We start from the raw sequence: 20,726 nt of genomic DNA on the forward strand, positions 1-20,726 counted from the left end.
ATGAGGGGCGGGGGGGGGGGCTTAGCAAAGCATGTTTGTCTTCTGTGTCCCTGTCATTGGAGATAAGGATGTTCCTTTTTTCAGGTACAGGAAGGCACCTCTCAAGTGAGAGTTTTATGATCTGCTTCAGGGGAAAAGAGTGGGAGAAAGGTCAACAAGACCTTGTGCATGCTGTTTCTCAGATCCCTTCGACCTAAAATATTCAATATGCCAAGGCACCGTATTTTGCGAAGCCTGTTGTGAACTCCATCACACCCATAACCTAACAGCTAACTCTATTCTTATCCCCGTTGTATTAAGTATAATCATTTATCTATATGCCTATCCTGCTGCTATTGGACTTGAGTATCCTGAAGTTGGAGACAATGTTTTATTCATTTCTATGCCCAATGTCTCCACAGTGCCTGTCGCATATAATAGGCACTCAATAGAAGTTAGATGAGGGTTTAATCAAAACAAAAATTATTAATTTATTCCTATACTTTCTGTTCATTAAAAGGAATCTTGTCTTGGTCTCCCTGGCTTCCTTGCCTTTTTTTTTGCCAATTTTGCCAGAAATTGCCAAGTTTTGTGATAGAAAATTGGAAAGGCAAAATAAGAAAGAAGAAAAAGTAGAAGAGGAAAAAAAGGAAAAAAAACATGACGGAGAGAGAATACTGGGGATTTAGCATAAACGGAGACCCCAGGATTATAGAGGGAGGTGAAAGAACAGAGGAGAAGAAAGTGAACTTCTAGAAGTGTTACTAACGTTACAAACTTGTGGCTCTTTTAGTGTACTTAGCGAGGTCCAAATAAATGTGGGAATTACTTTTTAATTACTTTTGGTTGCTAGACTGTGTTTCTTTAATATGGTACTGTGCCAAGACAGGGCCATATGGGGCCTAGGAATTTATTTGGATTATAAATGAAGCATGCATGTACAAACCAAGTTAATATGAGGCATTTTTCACTGAAAGACCTTGTATTTCATAGTAATTTTTGTGCATTTTTGTTGAGCATGTACAAGGGCTTTGGTTTCAGCTTAAGTTGTCGCCTCTGCTATGATTCAGACATGTCTAGGCATGTCTGATGAGGTAGTGCCAGCACACAGGTGTCTATTAATACAAATTGATTTGCCTAGGGGGGAAGTGGCTGCAGGGAGTAGGGTTTTTCAAAGCACCCGTAGGAGATACCTGAGATTTGAAGGGAACAGCAGAGTGGTTTTCCTACTCCAGCTTCACAGTCTTATGTCTGAGCTCTAAAGAGAGAGGTGCTACAGGCGAAAACAGAATAAAACTCTTTCCAAAGAAACTTAGGAGACACACTCTAAGCTGACCTCTTTGTGTGCCAAGGCAGACAAAATACATTCAGGTGAACACAGCTTATTCCCAGGCCAGTGTCTATTGCAGAACATGCAACTCTCCTTAGTCCCTCAAGTTTGCAACTATAAAAGCTCCAGAAGTATAGCAACAGCGGGCAGCAATCACTGCCAGGTGTTTTCTGAGACAGGGGACATCACTAAGCTATTTGTCAATTATTTGCTCACAAATGACACTGTACTAAGACTCTTCACCAAGAAAGAAGCACAAACATGACCCACATTCTTTGGAAATCTGCAGTCGGATGTGGGTTGAGAATGCATTTCAAGAGTGAAATGCTGAAATTGGAAATTTTGCTTATAAAGAATGACAATAAGAAAAAAATCAACAATCCGGACAAAAATAGAAGTATTCTCTCTCACCATTGTTGCATAGAGCCCATGCATTTGTTTTCTTCTACAAAGAAATCTTTTATTCCTTTTCTGTCATCTATTAGCACAATTTTGTATTTTTATAGCATATGCATCCAAACAGTCCTTAAATATCTTCTCAAAAGGGGACCAGCAGTTCGTATAATGGCTATGTCGCTGGACTCCCACGTAGTCGACTGTGGTTTGAGTCCTGGACCCGGTGGCTTAAACTCACACCAGGCACATGTGCATGCATGCTTAACATCCCAAGAGGAGACTGGAGGAGAAGGGATTGTGGTATGGCCATCCCCTCTGGGGGGGTGATATCTCACTTTCTGTCTCTCTGTCTCTTTGTCTTTCTGGCGAGCGCACACGCCCCATGGCAAAAACCTCTCCAAAAAATATTCTATGTATCTTCTCAGAAGATATTATAAGTTTAAGGCTGGCGCTATGGCCCAGTGGTTAACAGAGCTGGATCCCACTTGACCCACACTGTGGTTAGAATCTCAGCCCCTGCGACTTGAGAAACACATCATGCGCGTCTACCTATATTCCCAAAACATTAACATGGTAAAGAGAAGAAGGAGATGATATTGTGGCATGACCATGCCCCCATCTCTGTCTCTTTCTGGCAAGCGTAGATGTCCTATGGCAAAAAAAAAAAAAAAAGAAAAAGAAAATGTCACAAGGCCAGCCATGCAGTGGTAACACAGAATTCCATATTGCTGAAGCCATAATGAATGGTCTCAGGTTCATATCCTGTGATCTCCCTACACATGTCAGTCACGTGCACACATGCTTATAATCCTGGCCAGCTGAGGTGGGGGATGATCAAGGCATGAAGACCCTGTTGGGAGGGCGTGTCTCTCCCTTTCTCTCTTGTGGAAGAAAGAAGGAAATAAGCTTTGGCAGGGGTAGGATGTTATAAGGCTGAAGATAAGGGCTATTTTATTCTGTGAATTGTGAATCTGTGCTAATCCTTCAGAAAATAGTTCACTCCCAGATACCTTTGGATTTCACTGATGAGTGAAACTGTCCAAGAAATAAGAAGACCGGCAAAGAACTATCTTTAAAGACAGGACAGAAAATGGGTCAAAATTAGCCTTCAAGAATCTCAAAATCAGAACTATTATGACTCTTCCTGTTTTTCATTCTGCACAGTTTTTACCTTTCTCCCAAGGAGTAGTTATTTTCCATTACTGGAAACCCAGCATGAAAGAAGGAAAATCTAAGAAGCCACAGGTATCACATTTTCTTTAGAATTCCTGCATACCCTGTAAAAGATTTATCTTGACTCTAATGCCAACAATGGGAATCTAAAATTTGATCTGTTCTGTTAGTAAATGAAATAAAGATTTTCAGAAAGCAATCAGATCTTACACTGCTTAACATATTCCAATGAAAAAGTCAAAGACTGTTTCAGTTTCCAGTTGCTCACCTGCACCTTCTCAGGCTTGCAGCTAAACACAGGTACCTTGATAAATGTGGAGATACAGATGTTTAGGCCATGGTCAGACATTACACAGGTGTCCTTCATAAATGTCAAAGACAAAATTGACTATTCCTTGGAGATTGGCATTTTCAGGGCTGAGGCTCTAGACACATTCATCACAGAAGTAGGCAAGATGCCATTGCCCCAAAGCTGAGCCAAGCCAAGCGTGCTAAGTTACATTAAGATCTTGCAGCACATCTAGTAATCAGGGGGCCCTAAAGTGGAAAGCCAAGCATTAGTGTAGAGAAGTCATCATGGGAAGTAAAATCACAGACATTTCGTTTCAACTTGTGGAAGCTTATGGTAGAATTGAAGCCGTTTACTCTAGACTTTCTATGGCAAAAGGAAATCAAATTATTCCAGGAGGAAAATATGCTGTGGTTTTTCTTTTCTGAGGAAAACACAATTTGCTCTCTCCTATTCTGTTTGACTGAGGTCAGAATTGACATCGTTGCCAGTGTGTCTGCTATTAGAAGCCTTGAATAAGGCATAAAATAATGGCAAGTTAAAATACCGAGCAGACATAGAAAACCCCAAAGGTTTTCTTTTGGAAGCTCATATGAATCATTCATTTGTTTCAGTAGCTTTAGACATTTATGTATAAACACACTCAGAAGAATTAATTACACTATGTATAACATGAGTCATTTAAAACCTCATTTTCTTTCATTAGAAAATCCAGTCTTCAACCTGGCTCAGTCTGAACAAATGTTTCTTGATTTGAGTGTTCTCTGCACTTTAATGCTAAGTCTTCAACTTTAATTCATTTTAACTGTTTTTTAAACCAAAATTTTAGCTTCCTCCAAAACATTTGGAAGTTCTCTGTCGCTCACTAAAAACATTTATCAAAAACAACTAATAGAATTGATGAAGGTTAGGCTAACCTGAGCATTAACGTCTTTAAGAATACCAGGATGGTAATTTCTGACGGTTTAGATTATGCTGCTACAACAAAGACACCCAAAATACAGTGACTCAGAAAAGATGGAATGTTATTACTCTTCCATGAAACAATGCATACTGATGGTGAGTCCATAATACAATCCAGGATCCAGATTCCTCCCATTTTTTACTGTGCGTCTCCTAAAGTGTCGTCCTCGCCATGGGGTCAAAGCTGAGTAACATTTACATCTGTGCCCTGGCCAGGAGAGAGAAAGATATAACAAGCAGCTTCCTTTTAAAGAAGTGACATACATTGCCTGCATTGCTCTTGTTCACATCCTATTAGCAAAAAAAATATTCACCAGTTGCAAAAAAGCCAGAAAATGTAAACTCTGGCTGAAAAGTTTTGTATCTAACTAAAATTCAGAGATCCTCTTACTAAGAGGAAAAGAATATCAGATTCTGGAGGACAACTGAGTCTCTGCCACAGTGTGCTCTAGAGTGCATTAAGGAAACACTAGTTGATGAGATATCAACTGGCTGACCATAGACCCCTGCTCAACTAAGTCTGGGGATCAATGGGCTAATTAAATTTAGCAGAGCTCTTTATAGATGGACTTACCAGTATCTTCAATACATGATGCTTAAACATTTGCTCCATTTCCTAAATTTGTTTGACCATGGAATCATTTTTGAAAGGTCATTTCTTTGTTCATATACATTCAATCACTATACAGCATCACTACTTGTTTGTTGTGTTTTTTTTTTTTTTTTTTTTTTTTTTGGAGAGGTTTTTTCACTATAGGGCGCATGCGCTCGCCAAACAGACAGAGAGAGACATAGAGACAGAAAGCGAGAAATCACCCCTCAGGGGGGATGGCCACGCCGCAATCCCTTCTCCTCCATTCTCCTCTCGGGATCTTGGGCACGCACGCACACACGCCCAGCGGGAGTTTTAAGCCACCGGGTCCGGGACACGAACTGCAGTCAACTACGTGGGAGTCCAGCAACATAGCCATTACGCTAACTGCTGGTTCCCCAGCATTACTACTTGTAAAGTAAATTTATCCAACACTTCACACCAGTCCATTTGAAGATACTATACATGTTATCATCAAAAGATAATCATCCACTCTGTGTCCCATAAATGTCTTGCCTCTTTATTTTTCTCCTTGATTCCCCTCCTCTCACTCTCTTCCTTCTCTTTACCTCTTCCTACATGGTCTCCAGTTTCTGTAACCATTTTAGATGCTTCTATATACACTAAGTTTTCATTTCCACCATAGAAAAAAGGTCAACTCTTTTTTTTTTTAAGAGAGATTTTTGCTATAGGGCATGTGTGTTCACTGGAGAGATAGAAAGTAAGAAATCACTCCCCATTCCCCAAATGGAGGATGGTCACGCTGCACTCCCTTCTCTTCCATTCTCCTCTTGGGATTTTGGGCATACACTCATATGCACCTGGCGTGAGTTTTAAGCCACCAGGTCCAGGACTCAAATCTTGGTTAACTACATGGGAGTCCAGCAACATAACCATTATGCCATCTGCTGGTCCCAAGAAAAGGTTAACTCTTAAAAGTAACACTTTGTAAAACACATTTTGATAATCACTATGCTATGCTTAAATTCGTTAACTCAGTTACATATCAAAACTCACTCAGATTAAAAAAAAATGCAAACATTGCCATATTCCCATACTATACTTCTTGAAAGGCTATCAAAAGATAATCATCCACTCTGTGTCCCATAAATGTCTTGCCTCTTTATTTTTCTCCTTGATTCCCCTCCTCTCACTCTCTTCCTTCTCTTTACCTCTTCCTACATGGTCTCCAGTTTCTGTAACCATTTTAGATGCTTCTATATACACTAAGTTTTCATTTCCACCATAGAAAAAAGGTCAACTCTTTTTTTTTTTAAGAGAGATTTTTGCTATAGGGGTATGTGTGTTCACTGGAGAGATAGAAAGTAAGAAATCACTCCCCATTCCCCAAATGGAGGATGGTCACGCTGCACTCCCTTCTCTTCCATTCTCCTCTTGGGATTTTGGGCGTACACTCATATGCACCTGGCGTGAGTTTTAAGCCACCAGGTCCAGGACTCAAATCTTGGTTAACTACATGGGAGTCCAGCAACATAACCATTATGCCATCTGCTGGTCCCAAGAAAAGGTTAACTCTTAAAAGTAACACTTTGTAAAACACATTTTGATCATCACTATGCTATGCTTAAATTCGTTAACTCAGTTACATATCAAAACTCACTCAGATTAAAAAAAAATGCAAACATTGCCATATTCCCATACTATACTTCTTGAAAGGCTTGAATATATCTAAAGATTGTATATTTGAATTCTTACAGTGACCTCAACTCATTAGTCCATGAAACAATCTTGCTTTCTCCTTATAAAGGGTATATCTTCCTGAAAGAAAATAAACACAGATCACAGATATCATGTATGATAGAGTATCTAATTGGCTAATGTCTATTCTATAACTAATCAGTCTTTATAAGGCCAAGGGCTATCAGTCAAGCAGTTTAACAAGTAATATGTCAATTAAAAGCTGTTTCTGATGCCAAATCAACCTCCTTCAATGTGAAGTTCCAAGGCAGGTACAGCTCATTTGAGCTCGTGTTATCACCTTATATACACATTGCTGGAGATCAGCAGACTCAAAAGAGCATTATTTGTGCTCTACCTATCAAGAAAACACCCCTGAAACTAGTTCACAGGACATATGAGTCATCGCCTTTTCTTACTTTGCTATTTTCATTTTTTACCTTTAAGGAAAACCAAAAATTATCATATAAGAAAATCATCATCATATAAGAAATGACTGCCTAATTTTGCCATTTGGGAAATGGATTTTTATATCACTTATTCAGTGCACACTGCCCATATTAATATGTGGCTTTTCTTAGCCTAGAGAGGCCACCGTTGATAAAACTGCGGTAAAGGAACTTTGAGGACCAGCCCGTGTGGTGATAACTAAAGCAGCTGGATCCTACATAGCCAACCATGCAGTTCAAGTCCTAGACTCTGTGGTTTGAGAAATATACTGGGTCCATGTGTGTGGGTGCCCCAAATCCTGAAAGAGAGAAGAGATTATGGTGTAACCACTCCTCATGAGAGGTGTTTTTTACATCTCCCCCATCTCATATCTCTCTGATGAATGCACATGCTCTCTGGCAATTTAAAAAAGAAAGAAAGAAAGAAACTTCAGAACGCACCAGACTTGAGTTCAAATCTTCTCTTCAGCACTTCCCAACAATGTGACTTTAAACAATCTAACATGAACCTCCTTTTCCTTGTCCATTAATCTAAAAATTATATTTACTTCACAATGTTTTTTAAAGAATTTTTTATTTAATTTTGTTTATTCATTCATTTATTTTAAATTGATCAGAGAGAAAGACAGAGAGAGAGAGAGAGAAAGCAAGAAGGCAAGCCACCAGGTCCAGGACTCGAACTGTGGTTGGTCATGTGGGAGTGTCCAGCACCTTAACTACCACCATGTCACCTACTGGTCTCCACAATTTTTTTAAGAATAAAATGGTAGACCAGCTCATGGCATGGCAGATAAAGCAGATTGCTCCCACATAGCTAACTCTGAGATTTGTACTGGGCCCAGCAGTGTGAAAAACACACTGGGCATGTGTGTGTGCACACCCAAAATCCTGAGAGGAGAATGGAGGAGAAGGATTGTAGCCTGGCATCCCCCTTGAGGGGAGTGCTTTCTCACTTTTCCCACACGTACAACCCCCCCCCCAGTGAGTACACATGCACTATAGCAAATTTTTTTTAATATGAAAAATGTTAGTTTTCTTACATTTTTACCTTTCTTCCCCAGGACAGTGATTAAGAACTTGGATGATGGAGCCATGCAGCCCTAAGTGTCAGTCCTTGCTCTGCCTCTTGCTGTTTATGTGACCTTGAACAAATTTAATCCCTCTAAGACTATTTCCTCATCCATAAAGCAGAATACTAGTAGTACTTAAGTATTTGGATTATTATGGATAAAATGTAATATTAGTATAGTAGCTAGCATATTTCATATTTCATCAACCCTAAGGCTTCATCAATTTTAAGATTTTAGAGATGTTTAAATATGAGGATAACTATGTATGACTTAGACTTGACTAAATATGGCAGTAAGCACTTATTAAATAGCAGGTGTTGTTATCCCACATAACTTAAGGAGGTTTGTGTGGGGACTGGCAGTAATGCTTACAGACCAGTCTCAGAAAGTTAAATAAAATCAAAGAGTTAACATCATGGCCACACAGAGCATGATCGATAGAATAATGGGTATTTCCATGGTGTGCAGGTACTAGAGGAGAGGCCGTGATAAACTCTGGCCTCAAATGATGGGGCAGAACATGGGAGAGGAGAAAACAGAAAGGAAACACTTCACAAAAAAAGTGGATTCACAAATAGGCTTTTGAAGCATGAACAAAGACTTCAACAGCAAGAAGAGGACATCCCTGACAGGACAAAGTAACTGCAAAATAACTGACTTGAGGGAACACGAGATAGCTCAGCATTGCTGGAATGTTAACTGCTTTCATCCTGTACTGAGGGACTTCACAGGAACCCACATGGCCAGCAAAGATAAGCCCTCATCTAAATTTCCCTAAAGAGATAGCTTCTAAGGAAAGGAATTTAAATCCACTCAGAGAAGAATCATAAAATAAATGTACCTAATCACCTAACCCTGTAGGATAATACCAAAAAAAGATGAATGAAATCTCTAGGGCAAAAAGAAAAATAGATTTGGGGAGCCTATTTCCTAAAGAAAAGTGTGCACTAATCAGAGAGCAAAAGATGACAAATTCGAGTGTCCATATTTCCAAGAGGCTAATCCCAAACAAACATATTAACAAATAAATCATCCTTCAAGGGAAAACATGAATTTAAGCACATTTTATTTGTAGTCTAAATTTTAAAGTTTATTTTACCATTAGTACAATAAACAACTTTTAAAAATTTCTTTATTTCATAAGGGAGAAAGACAGCACCCCAAATAGGTTCCTGACATCATGACCCACCCCCAAACTCCAACCAACCCCGGATCATGGGTATGCATACCTAGGGAGTTCTCCAGACTGGAACTGGAAACCTCCTCATGTGGGACTGCCTAAAAAAGGGTCGCATTTTACTACTACTGTGTCACCATCTGGCTCCAACAATTCCAACTCTTTGTTCTTAAATCATGCTGAGTTTCACTCCAGTTCTTTTGCCAATATCAGTTTCTAAATAACATCAATTGAATTTTGTACATATTCTGGTGAATTGCATCTTTTACAAATACAAATATTTTCTGATTCTAAATTATTTGACATTCGTAGTTAGCCAAACATCGATATAAAAATTCTTACCAGAAAGATGAAGATAAAAACATACTATGCTGGGACCAGCAGACTGCTTAATGGTTATGTCATTGGACTCCCACATGGCCAACTGTACTGAACCTGGAGGCTTGAAACTCATACTGGGCATGTGTGTGTGTGCCCAAAATCCTGAGAGGGGAATGGAGAAGGGATTGCAGCATGGCCATCCCCCCGGAGGGTGATTTCTCACTTTCTTTCTCTCCTTCTGTCTCTCCCGTGAGTGCACATGCCCTATAGCAAAAAAAAAAAAAAAAACCTCTATTAAGAAAAAAAAAAAAAATCATGCCGGGACCAGCAGTTAGCGTATGGGCTATGTTGCTTGACTCCCATGAGGTCGAATGAAAGAGAAGGGGTTGTGGCGTGGCCATCCCCCCGGGGGGTGATTTCTCACTTTCTGTCTCTCTGTCTCTCTCTGTCTGGCAAGCGCATACGCCCTATAGAAAAAAACCTCTCCAAAAATTTAAAATAAAATCATGCCTATATTGAGAAAACTAACAATTGTCACTCAGCTATTTACTCTGTAAGATATGGAACTAACCTTCCAAAGTTTCTACTATACTTTTGAAATATTATACCTGTCTTTTATATATACTAGCTTCTGACCATTTTGTATACATAATTAAACTTCCAAAAGACCAATTAGAAAGCAGAAATTATGAATTTTATGCATATTAACAAATATTTTTATCCTTTGCATATCTTGTCACTATGTAAGAAAGGGTAAGCTGAGATTTCCCCTGAGATAATGCCAAGGGCCACCCCTGGTACATGGAGTATGTGCTCTATCCTAGGACTCCTGTTGTGAACTCCAAAGATATAACACCCTGTTGCTGGGAAGCATATGTAGTGTTAAAGGTGAATGTTGGCACATTGAAAGGTTTGAAATTTTATTTGAGCAGACAGCTATTCATGAGTCAGGCAGCTCCAAAACAAAGGGTTCTGGGGCAGCTTTTATAAGGGGAATACAGAAGTGAATCAGGAAAACATCTGATTGGTTCAGGTGGAGCACTATCTTTATCTAGATTGTTCCCGTAGGAAGTCCCTGGCTACAGGTGAGTTACTATTACTATATAAGTCAGCATTCTAAGTCCCAGCTTGGAGTTACTTTTTGTTGAAATTTCTTCTGTGTGATGTGTGCTGCACATGTTGGTAAGTTTTATTTTTGTTTTATGATAGAAAGTATGCATGTGCATGAAAGAGATAGAATGAAAGAGAGACCTCCCACAGAGTCTGTTCACACTGCAGTCCCCTTTCCCCAGCCCTTGAGCTCCTCAGGATCCTGGTCACCCATGTGCACACTCACATCCAGTATATTTTCAAGCCAGCCCAGGAATCTGAACTCACAGTCAGCCACATGGCTTCCAGCCTTGCGGGGACCAGTGTTACTGCGGTACCACCATGGCTGGGCCTAGTTGATGGTTTTTGATTGGATTATGTTTAAGTAGTGGAAAGTCCCTGGTTAGAGGTTATTTGGTGGTTATGCTTAAATTTCATTTTCCTAGAATATGACTATTTACACTGAGTAGGGTTTCTGTTTGCTCAGGTAAAAATCCAGGGCTCAGAACCACCTCAGCCTAATAACCTCTGTAGGAGAGGAAAAGCAATTTTTTTTTCCCTCAATTCTCATAAGTTCTCAGTTGGAACAGACCCTTGTAACAAAAGACAGATTTACAAGAGAAAAACAAGCAACTTACCAACATGTGCAGCACACATCACACAGAAGAAATTTCAACACAAAGTAACTCCAAACTGGGGCTTTGAATGCTGGTTTATACATTAGTAGTAACTTCAACAACAGCAAAACAACTGATTTGTGGAGAAACAATAGGAAAAAGGGAATGGTTTAGGTTTCCAAGGGTGCAAATCTGGAAAGATAAATGTATGGGAAGACACTAATGGAGTCAGGTTAAGTCAGGTTTGTTCGCGGTGCCCTCTCTGTGCTGAAAGTTCACTCCAGTAAAGGAGGATTTGTGTCCTGCCTTTAGGCAGAAAGGAGAGAGGACAAAGCAAGCTCTTCCTCAGTCTGCTACTTCTTATTGGTCAGACTTATGATTGGCAGCGGAGTCAGAGGCAGCAAAGACAGAAGAACCAGGGTCAGGCTTGGGATTTAGCAAAGCCAATAAAATTTATTCTGCAAGAAGCTCTAGGGTGAGGTACCAGGGTCTCAACAGAAGCCGGGGGAGTTACACCCAAAAGATTGCTACTCACTCTCTTATTGGGGCTCTTGTCCAGGGAGCGGTTGCCACAGCGTTATGGCATCCTGTCCCCGGGGTCTCAACAGAAGCCGGGGGGAGTTACACCCAAAGGATTGCTACTCACTCTCTTATTGGGGCTCTTGTCCAGGGAGCGGTTGCCACAGCGTTATGGCATCCTGTCCTGGCCAATGGGAGACAATGTTTCTGTTCAACTGGTGGCAGTCGTGCCCAACGCAGAGGGCAGGAAAGTCTGTTGGTGGTGGCACACCAGATATGGAAGGCAGGAAAGTTTCCGCCATGTTTCTCTTCCCTTCCCCGAGACCCTATACTTCTTTCTTTCCTTTCTCTCTTTCTTTGTTTCTTTTTTAAAATTTTTGCCATAGGGTATACGTGCTTGGTGAAGAGAGAGACAGAGACTTTCCTTTTTTTCTTTGTTTCTTTCTTTTTTAAAATTTTTGCCATAGAGTATACGTGCTTGGTGAAGAGAGAGACAGAGAGAGAAAAAGTGAGAATCACCTCCCGGGATAGTCACACTGCAATCCCTTCCCTACTCTACTCTTGGGATTTTAGGCATGTGCACACCTGTACCCAGCATGATTTTCAAGCTCTGGGATCGAGGGCTCCATTTTCTTTGTTTCTTTCTTTTTTAAAATTTTTGCCATAGAGTATACGTGCTTGGTGAAGAGAGAGACAGAGAGAGAAAAAGTGAGAATCACCTCCCGGGATAGTCACACTGCAATCCCTTCCCTACTCTACTCTTGGGATTTTAGGCATGTGCACACCTGTACCCAGCATGATTTTCAAGCTCTGGGATCGAGGGCTCCAACTAAGGTCAACCATGTGAGAGAACCTTAACCATCACCACACCTGCTGGCCCCTAATCAGCTACTTAATTGCCTTCAACTCAAAAATATTTTTTATGTCAAAGAGGCGTATCTTTGGGGGTAACATATACCAGTTTTCTACACCTCCCAATAATCTTAATAATCAATTAAATCAAACAATTTTAAAAAGTTAAAACTACAGCTCCATTTTACAGGAGTTTATTCTCTACTTCAGGTAGATCCTTGTGGCAGAGAGGTTACTAGTGTAGTCTCCTGACCTCAAGACACTGACATCGACAATTACACACAATCGCTGTGTCAGAACTTTGGGTCTGCTCGTTTGTTCCAGTCATCCTCCAGCCCCAACCTTGAATAAATACCCAAAAGGACCAGCCCTATTGTAAACTGCTCTGGACCATCAAACTCATAGCTAGAATTATTTGACCAGTCACTGTAAAAATGAGTGAGACGCAGGGGGAACCAGAAAGGAAGAAAAGGATAATTACAAAAAAAGAGGATCGTGTTGCCCAAGGCCTTGCTCATTGCTCAAGTGCTTCAAAACTCTAGGCTTTTTGTTTTTGCTAGAATCATGACTTGTTTCAAGGCTTTCTCAAAATAGTCTTTCTCCATTTAGAAAGCCTGCTCTCCCTCCTTGGTTCCCTAATCCCCAATTATGTTTGAGATTGTCCTGCATTCTTTCTCTGTTCTATTTTTTTATTCTTCTCTGAAAGAATTTCCTCAAATTCCCAACACCCTCCTTTGGTAGGTTTAGGCTGGTTCCTTAGCAATCAGCTGGGGGCAACATTTAATGATTTACAGCTTTGCACCTTTCTTTACAGGCTATTTTAAGTTGGAGGGAGATTTTCATGTCACAGAATTGAGCTGTTACAGAAATAGAACAAGAGAAAGAATTTAACACCTTTCATTACGCCCTTGCAGCTTTGGCTCCCTGTGCTGGGGGATGGTCAGTCTCCTTGGGCTCCTCTCCCAGGGGTGATCACAGCCCCATATTTGAGGCCCAGGCAGCCTGAGAGCAGGGTAGTAAGGATACAGCCAGCATGAAGAACTAGCAGAGAACCAGTAATAACTTTCCCTTCTCCGGCCTTTCTCTGTCTTCTTTGAGAACATACTTGTCGTAGAAAAATGTTTTTAGAAACAATAATTGCTCTTTCAAAGCAGAATCACAAGTCGAAAAGAAGAAAAGAATATCATTAAAATTTTTATTTTCAAACAGGGGAGGAGCAGGCAGCGTGGGGATGGGATAGGTACATAGGAAGGAAGTAAACAAGCATGAAAGGAGAAAGCAGTGGATGAAATGTGCTGGAGGAATCTGCTAGGTTAGGTCTCACAAATGGTAATCTTCAAGCTGTGGCTAGGCATTCTGTGTAGGACCAAAAAAAAAAAAAACTATACTTATTATGAATGTCCTTTTCTTCCCCTCTGATGCCCTTAAAATGAAATTCCTGTCACCATCTGCATTTCAATTTCATTTTCAGTGGCTGGTGAAATCATTCCTGTTAAGATTTTAACTTTATAGTCAGGAGCAGTTTAAATTGGGGAAATGGTGAATTAAGCAAACTCAATTACCTTGGTATCGCAGGAATTTCCCAGTTCTCTAATCATTTCTTTAATTGCCAGTCCGGCACCTGCCAAGGAAAGGCAGAGGGAGAAAGCACCCCGTATGGGGCATGGTCTTGCCACACAAGCCCTTCTCCTCCATTTCTCCATCCCGTTGGTGTCCCGGCCTGCGGGACCGTGGAACAGGTTCCTTGGGGGAGGGAGTGAGAGATGGGACAAACACACATCTGGTAGTGTGTGTACACTACCAGATGCTGATCAAGTCGTCTTCTTCCATCTACCTCCATTTATTGAAGAGAAATGGCGAGTTATATACAGCTGGTGGGAACCAATTGGTTGCCCAAAATGCAAATGAGATACAACAGCATGAACCAATCAGTGATGGGGGTGGATCCCTCCCGTTGCCTAGAAACCCAACCACTTCCGGGGAGAACGGTTGGTCACATGATTTCTGAGAAACGATTTGCTCAGTGAGGAAGTGAAGCCTAATGGTTTCAAGATGGCGGATAGCTCGAGATGGCTTCCGTATGCTGTGCTCGCCACACGTTGGGATTTTCTCCTTTTTCTTTTCTTACAGAGATAAATCCAGGGACACTGACTTCCCATGTACACAGATAGTTGTGGCAGGCTACAGAAGAAGATGGTGGTCTCCACAGCAGTTAAACTTCCTCATAATTTTTCACTTGCTAGAAGAACTTGAAGGACACAAAGTTGTAAGTGATGATATGGTTATCTAGGTTCTTAAAGCTTATGAAGCTATGACACAAGGTGGACAGGTATGATTATTGGGCTACCAAAGAAAAATTATGAAAACAGCATATATAGCCTAAAAACAAAATGTGGACCGACATACCCAGAAACTGCTCCATCAGTTAGATTTGTAACAAAAATTAATATAGATGGAATAAATAATCCCAGTGGGATAGAGGACACATGGAATGTAACAGTGTGAACAAAATGACAGACTTACAGCATTAATGTCATAAGTCAAGAGCTATATCACTTAATGATGCCCAAAGAAAACATAAAGCTGCCACAACCACCAGAAAGATACAACAGTTAATTTTAGTGGATCTCAAACTTGTCTTACATCAACAATCTTCTACTCAAATTATTGTGTTGATTAAATGTCACAATGCAAAATACTCCTAAATTAAGTAAAAAAATTCCAGCTGATAAACAGGGCCTGGACATTTGTAAGAATATCTTTAATAGGGACTAGGACATGGCGTAATGGTTATATCACTGGACTTCCATATAGTTTACTGTGGTTCAAGTCCTGGACCCGGTGGCTTCAAATTCACACCAGCCTTACATGCATGAGTGCCCAAAAGCCTGAGAGGAAAGTAGAGGAGAAGGGATTGTGGCATGGCCATCCCCCTGGGGGTGATTTCTCACTTTCTGTCTCTCTGCCTCTCTCTGTCTCTCCGGCGAGTAGTTGTGCCCTATAGCAAAAGAATATCTCTAAAAAGAAGAAGAAGAAGAAGAAGAAGAAGAAGAAGAAGAAGAAGAAGAAGAAGAAGAAGAAGAAGAAGAAGAAGAAGAAGGAGAAGAAGAAAATATTTAACATATATACACTATGGGAGGCTGTGCACCAGTGAGTCCGCCAAGGTCATTTTCATGAGTCTCTTACTATTGCCATCTTAGGAAGCCCTTAGGTTTCAGTTTCTCAGAGAGCAAACAATTACACAATGACAAAGGCCATGATTGGCTCCCCTTCAAAACCTTCCCTTCAAAACCTTGCTCTGATTGGCCACTTCCCATACCACTCACCAATTGGTGAGCTTAGAATCCCTCAGATTTGCATATCTGGCACCTCATGATTGGTCCACAAAAGCAACCAATCATAACCCACCTTCTACAATCCTTCATTAGCATATAGGACAACCAATCATGACCCACCAATATGTATATAACCATGATCCCTGGCCCACTATAAACGGATGACCCTGAAGAGTTGTAACACTGTGTCGTCCCATGTTGTAACATTGTGCCATTCATCCCGTCTCTCACTCCTTCCCTCAGGAAACCTGTTCGACTGTCCTGCAGGTCAGGACAATACACCTATTACATTTTCAAGTAACAAGAGGAAAAATGCAGCACATTTTTTTTCTGTCTTGTTAAGGCAATGCTATTTAAACATAAACCTGGAGAACTCAAAATATAATATAGGTTTTGAAGACAAAAGCATAGTTAGAAATGCCACATGGCAATGGTGGAAGCATGTGTGTTTCTGAAAAGTGAAAATCTCAAGAAGCTAAACAGCAATGGCATGCTTTATCCCTCTCAGTCAGTGAAAGAATTACAGTTGAAATTGTTTAAAGGAACAAGTATAATGTAAAGAAATCAAAAATTGTGTTAATTTTTGAAACAGTGTGGGTGCTGACTACTAGTAGTATTAAAAGAAAATGTGTTCCGGGTTGTTTAAATACCAGTATTTATAATAAATTTAAAAACTGTTGGGGGGGGGGGGTTGATGAATATCTGTTAAAAGATGTTCCTGTGTGTACATGTAACAGATATAGTAAATATTTGTCTACAGTCTTTGTTTAACAAACCATGCAGTTAAGTATAAGTGAAGTTAACAGAAAGATAATAGATGTACGGCTAGTTATTTTGAGATTAAAGTTAGTCTTAAAATGTAAATAAAACATAGAATATGTCTTGAAAAGAAAAGAAAGATAAACTCAGTCTCATATCACTCTTCTCAGCTAGTACTAAATTTAGAGATCATCTCTATAGCAGATTATTAAGTGCATAATATATCATTTTAGGACTAAATTCTAGTCAAAACATTAATAAATATTAAGCAGAATTAGTATCAATTTTGTTTAGAGAAATTTATAAGAACATTACCAACATTGAGAAAGCATAAAATCAGCTCCCTTTTCTCCTCTCCCTGATGGGTGGTTGTAAAACTAATGCCATTGAAAAATTATGGTAAAAATAGTAGACAGAAAAGTGGGAGAGGAGAAGCCTGAAAAGCTGCCATGTTCTAGAGCTGTGAGATTAATGGCGAGGGAAGTTCCCGTCGCAGCTGAAGAAGCAGCTGTAGGCCTCCCAACAAAGCCTATGAAGACCTCCGTGTTTGGATTTGCCATCAGTAGTCAGATGGAAAAAGAGCATCAGCCTTATCCATCAAACCTGGGTAAAGTAAACCTAAAGAAATTATTCCATTTCTTGCTCCAAAAACCCTTTCAGTAGCAGCAGTTTTTAATAAAGATGAAGATAGTGAAATGCCTCTAGAAACAAAGATGAGGATGAAGAATATAGGAACGGACACACTAACATCTGCTGGACCAAACTCCTTCAGAAAGGAAAGCACTGGTTTTCTGATAACAGATGCTATGGGAACGAAATATAAAATCTCATTTTGCAAAAGTCCATGACCAAGACACATAAATGTGTTTTGAAACTGGGGTGAGTTGGAGGGGGTATAGTTAAAAGGAACAGTTACCTTTTTTAAAGAATGGTATAAGGGACCGGCAGATAGTGTAATGATTATGTTACTGGACTCCCACGTAGTCAACCGATGTTTGAGCTCCAGACCCTGCAGCTGGGCAACTGTGCGTGCTTGCCCACCCAAGATCCCAAAAGGAGAATGAAGAAGAAAGGATTGTGGCATGGTCATCCTCCCTGAGGGGCTGATATCTCGCTTTCTGTCTTTCTGTCTTTCTCTGTCTTTCCAGCTAGCACATGTACCCTATAGCAAAAATCACTCTTTAAAAAAAAAAAATGGTATAAAACTATCTTTGGAGTTTTGGGGTTTTTTTGTTTTTGTTTTTTTTTTTCATTTTCTTTTTAAGATTGAGTTATAGACCTCTGCCTGGTTTGGGCCTCTGGGTTCAGCTTCAGGGCTGTGAAGTACTCCCCCAGCCAGGGCTCCCACGCAGACACCAATACCAGTCAGAACTCCTCCTATTTTTTTCCACACTACAGAATACAGTAGAAAGGAGAAAATAGCACCAAATTATTTCACAGTAAGAGAAACATATGATCTCACAGTTTCATAATCTTTCTGTAACAAGTTAGGCAGAAGTCAATACATTACCAAATGACTAAAAATTGGAGAAGAGCCTCAGGGATGAGAGAATCAAGTAATACATCTCCAGCAAGGGAACAATGTAACTTCCCCACATAGGGAAATACTAGAAGATATTACCGAAATGTCAGAGAAAGAATTTAGAATATTTGTGGTAACAAAATTCTATGAGATGCAAGAGAAAAGAGACATTGAGCTCCAAGAGATGAGGAAGTCCTTCCATGATATGAAAGCAGAATTGGACAACATAAAAAAAGAATCAAATGGAACTGTTAGATATGAAGGCTATAATACAGGAAATTAAAACCTCCCTCAAAAGTATAAAAAGTAGGTTAGACCATGCAGAAGATCAAATTTTGGAAGTAGAAGACAAAACTTCTAACCTAGAAAAAATTATCAAAAGTACTCAGAAAACAGCAAGAAAACTGAGCATAATATATGAGAAATACTAGATACCATGAAACACCCAAATATCTGAATAATTGGTATCCCAGAAGGTGAAGAATCTAATAAGGGCATGGATAATCTATTCCACAACATCCTAGAAGGAAACTTTCCAAAGTCTAGAGAGGAATTCAAACATCCAGACCCAAGAAATACAAAGAACTCCAGGTAGAATCAATCCAAGAAGATCCTCTCCTTGGTACATTATAGCTAGATTGACTAAAACGACAAAGACAAGATACTAAGATTGGCACGAGGGAAACGTCAAATCACCTACAAAGGCTATCCCATCAGGCTAACACTGGATCTCTCATCAGACACAATGCAAGCAAGGGAAGAATGGGGAAATATATTCAAAGTGTTAAACGAAAAAAAAAAAATTCAACCAAGAATACTTTACCCGCAAGATTATTCTTCATATGGGAAAAGAAAATAAAAATGTTCTCAGATAAACAAAACCTGATAGAATTTTCCAACTTCAGACAAGCTCTTCAAAAAATTCTGAAAGGAGTACTATACCAAGGAAACTAAAGAGAAACAGACAGCAACAAGAGAACAAAAAACAACCAAGAATATGGCCAACTTATGTTAGGGACAAGTCTGGAAATATAGATAATAACATTGAATGTCAATGGATTAAATTCAAGAGACACAGACTGGCTGAATGGATTAAAAATCAGAAACCCTCCAACTGCTGCCTACAAGAAACCTATCTCATGGATAAAGACATACAGAGATTAAAAGTGAAGGACTGGAAAAAAGTATTACATGCAAATGGAAACCAGAAATGAGCAGGAGTCGCTATACTGATTTCAGACAAAATACACTTGAAGACTAAAACCGTAAGAGACAAAGAAGGGCATTATACAGTAGTAAAAGGGCCAATTCACCAAGAAAATATAATGCATATAAATATGCACCAAACTTAGGAGCACCCAAATATGTAAAGGAAAGACTGCGAGATCTAAAAGGAGAAATAGACTGTAACACAATAATTGTTGGAGATCTCAACACCCCATTATCTCCTTTAGATAGGTCAATGAGACAAATAATAAGCAAATAGATCCAGGACCTAAGTGATACCATAAATCAGATGGACTTTATAGACACCTATAGAACTTTCCACAAAACACACACACACACACACACACACACACACACACACACAAAATATACATTTTTCTCAGCCCCACATGGTACTTTCTTGAAGACTGACCACATGATAGGGCACAAAACCAGCCTTTATATATTCAAAGGCATAGAAACTATATCCAGCATCATCTCTGACCATGATGGAATTAAACTTGATATTAATCTCAGGAAAAAAAAAAATAACTCAAAAATACACAAATACATGGAAATTAAATAACCTACTTCTAAATGACTTCATGACTATAAGATAAAGACTGAAATCAAAAGATTCATGGAAACTAATGATCATGAGTACACAAGTTTCCATAATCTTTGGGACATGGCAAAGGCAGTCATAAGAGGGAAGTTTAAAGCAATTAGTGAACACAAGAAAAAGATAGAAAGGTGGCAAAAGGACGACCTAACATCATGCATCAGGGAATTGGAAAAACAACAAAAAAAGCCAAAAAAATGCCAAGAGAAAAAAAATTTAAAAGATTCAAGCAGAAATAGATGAAATAGAAAATAAGCGAATTATACAGAAAATAAATGAAAGCAAAAACTGGTTCTTTGAAAAGATAAACAAGATTGACACACCATTGGCTAAACTAATTAAGAAGAGAGAAAAGAACCAGATACATCAAATTTGCAATGAATCAGACAACATTACCACCGACATACAATACAAAACATCATTAGAGGATACTGTGAACAACTATATGCCAACAAACAAGAAAACATGGACAAGATGAACAAATTCCTGGATACGTATAATCTACCAAGATTGACTCAAGAGGACATTGAAAGCCTGAATAGACCTATAACAAGCAATGAGATTGACTCACTCATAAATAACCTCCCAACAAAGAAAAGCCCAGGTCCCGATGACTTCACTGCTGAATTTTACAAAACTTTTTAAAGAAGAGGTAACCCCCATCCTACTCACACTGTTTCTAGAAATCCAAAAGGAAGGAACCCTTCCAAACTCATTCTATTAAGCCTCCATTACCCTCATTCCCAAAATGGATAGAAGGATGACAAA

The sequence above is a fragment of the Tupaia chinensis genome, unplaced genomic scaffold (genome assembly GCF_000334495.1).
Source record: "Tupaia chinensis unplaced genomic scaffold, TupChi_1.0 Scaffold000362_1, whole genome shotgun sequence".
NCBI lineage: Eukaryota > Metazoa > Chordata > Mammalia > Scandentia > Tupaiidae > Tupaia > Tupaia belangeri.